General features: G+C 43.4%; 2 pseudogenes; both read left to right on the top strand.

The window, feature by feature from the left end:
• The first annotated feature begins 11 nt into the window (after positions 1 to 11).
• LOC101656888 lies at positions 12 to 1,136 on the top strand (annotated as a pseudogene).
• A 499-nt stretch (positions 1,137 to 1,635) lies between these two features.
• LOC101656582 overlaps positions 1,636 to 2,918 on the top strand; it is an 8,576-nt pseudogene continuing 7,293 nt past the window's right edge.

Raw genomic sequence — 2,918 nt, 5'->3', positions numbered from 1 at the left:
GTGCGCGCGCAATGTCCCCTCTCAGATTGAAGAAGTACTCCAAGTTTTTGCGGGACTCATTTCACTTTTCTGAATACCCCACTCGTCCTCGTGGGCACCGGTTCATTGATTACCATGCAGCTCCCAAGGTGGGATGCTTACCTGGGGGCCATCTTGCTTCTTCTGTGAACTGCTCTTCTCAGTTCGAGGTCCACCAAGCAAACCAGCTCTTAAAGGTCAGCAGCCTGCTCTTCTTGATTACATTTGGGAAAACAGTACTGAATGTCCTCACTCTAGGGATGAGAAGGAAAAGCACCTGTCACCATTTTATGGGTTATTTCTGTATTTCACTGGCATTCATTGATCTTTTTCTCTTGGTGAGCATTTCCATTAGCTCCTATTTCCGGGAGTTTGTACTTCTAGGCATTAGGTTTACTAGGTACCACATCTGCCTGTTGGCTCAAATTATTTCCTTTGCTTATGGCTTTTTGCATTATCCAGTTTTCCTGATAGCCTGTATAGATTATTACCTGGTTTTCTCCAAGACCACACAACTGCCATTTAAGTGTCAAAAATTATTTTATTTACTTGCAATGATTCTAATTTGGGTTTTGGTCCTTGCTTATGTTTTGGGAGATCTCGGTATCTATCAGAGTCTGGGTGCACAGGATGCCTATCCTTACCAGCGTCCATTCTACGTCAGCGCACAGAGCTTCTGGGTCTCCTCCTCCACAGTGCTGGTCTTAGGTCTGGTCCTCCTCACCTTGGTCAGAAGTTACCACCTTGGGACAGGCGGTTAGGATAACGTCCTACATAAATGAGGCTGTCCAGTATTTCCCTTTTCCATCCTACTCTGAACATAACAAACACTGTTGCCCAGGCTCATGATCAGTCTTATTGGTACCTGGCTGCCCTTTGTACTTCTTCAAGTCCTGTTGTTTAAAGTACAGCCTACATTGAGACGGAAATTCCCTGGTTGAACTTTGTCAATAGTTTTCTGATTGCTACATTGTATCGGTTTAATTATCATAAGCTCAATTTAAGAGATTTCACATTACCCGTGGACTCATTTGTGAGCTGGAAATGCTGTTTCATTTCACTTACGATTCATACTCTCGAGAAAAATGGAAAAGCCGATATCTATCATAATTTGTTAATATGTTGCCTTGTTAAAATGAATCGTAAGAGTCATAACTTTACAGACCGAGGAAGCGGGATGTGTGAAGTGCTGACTTACATCCTGGTCTGGTGCATGCCCCAAGAACTCATTCCTAACAACTCAAAGAGCCAAGTTAGGAATTGAAGCCCCCCCTGCTCCACCATCCATACTTACTGAGAAGGGGTCTTTTGAGGCTAAAAAATTAATTTGTTAAACAGCGTTTTCTTTCCAAAACGAAAGCATCACAATAAAATATTTTTATACTTGTTCAGAAATGTTTATTACAAATATCAGTTACTAATACAAATATGGAAATGGAGTGAGATGATGTTTGGGTGTGACATATGTAACCATATACTTAATCTGAGAATCACTGTCAACTTTTAGATATGAACCTTAATAAACATTTTTATCCAATTCAGAGCAATAAAACCACTACCATTTTCTATCAAACAAAAAAAAAGTAAAGAAAGTCCTCTCACAGCAGGGCCCTGAAGATGGCTGCTCTCAAACGTCTCTCCTCTGGCCTTTGGCTCTGGGTCTCCGCCCGTGGTTCCAGGGGCGCCTGGTCCAAGGGATGTGTTTGCTACTTTTCAACCAGCAATTGCCACGAAACTAAATTTTATTCATATCCAGAGGAGGCTCTAAAAGACATCCCTGAGGGTGCAAACATACTGGTTGCTGGTTTGGGGCTATGAGGCATCCCAGAGAACTTCATAGGAGCTTTACTGAAGACAGGTGTAAAAGGGCTCACTGCAATCAGCAACAATGCAGGGGTCGACAACTTTGGCCTGGGCCTTTTACTTCAGTCCAAGCAGATAAAGCACATGGTTTCTTCTTACATGGGAGAAAATGCAGAATTTGAATATCACTACTTAGCTGGTGAATTAGAAGTAGAGCTGACACCTCAGGGCACACTTGCAGAGGGGATTCGTGCAGGTGGGGCTGGAGTTCCTGTACTTTGCACCAGCACAGGGTATGGGACCCTGATACAAGAAGGAGGGTCACCAAGCAAATACAACAAAGATGGCAGTGTCACCATTGCCAGCAAGCCAAGAAAGGTGAGAGAGATCAACAGTCAGCGCTTTATTTTGGAGGAAGCAATTACCGAGGATTTTGTTCTGGTGAAAGCCTGGAAGGCAGACCGAGCAGGAAACATGATTTTTCAGAAAAAAAGTGCAAGGAATTTCAATTTGCCCATGTGCAACGCTGCGGAAACCACAGTGGTAGAGTTTGAAGAAATTGTGGATATTGGCTCCTTTGCTTGAGAAGACATCCATATTCCTAAGATCTATGTACATCGCCTTATAAAAGGAGAAGCATATGAGAAAAGAATTGAGCGTCTTTCAATCCAGAAAGAGGAAGGCAGAAAACCCAAATCCGGCAAAGCTGGTGAACGTATCATCAAGCGGGCAGCTCTGGAATTTGAAGATGGCATGTTTGCGAATCTGGGCATAGGAATCCCTCTCATAGCCAGCAACTTTATCAATCCAAACATGACTGTTCATCTTCAAAGTACAAACGGCGTCCTGAGTTTGGAGCTATATCTACTGAAAAATGAAGCAGATGTCATCAATGCAGGCAAGGAAAGGGTTACTGGTCTTCCAGGAGCCTCGTATTTCTCCAGTGATGAATCATTTGCAATGATTAGAAGTGGCCATGTCGATTTAACAATGCTGGGAACATGCAGGTTTCCAAATATGGTGACCTGGCTAACTGGATGATACCCGGGAAGATGGTAAAGGGAATGGGCGGTGCTATGGATTTAGTGTCCAGCGCC

This window comes from Echinops telfairi, unplaced genomic scaffold (assembly GCF_000313985.2).
Source record: "Echinops telfairi isolate 266 unplaced genomic scaffold, ASM31398v2 ScPeMD7_23;HRSCAF=83, whole genome shotgun sequence".
In the NCBI taxonomy this organism is placed as follows: Eukaryota; Metazoa; Chordata; class Mammalia; order Afrosoricida; family Tenrecidae; genus Echinops; species Echinops telfairi.
Note: the sequence above shows the minus strand (reverse complement) of the source record. Positions and strands in the feature narration are given on the sequence as shown.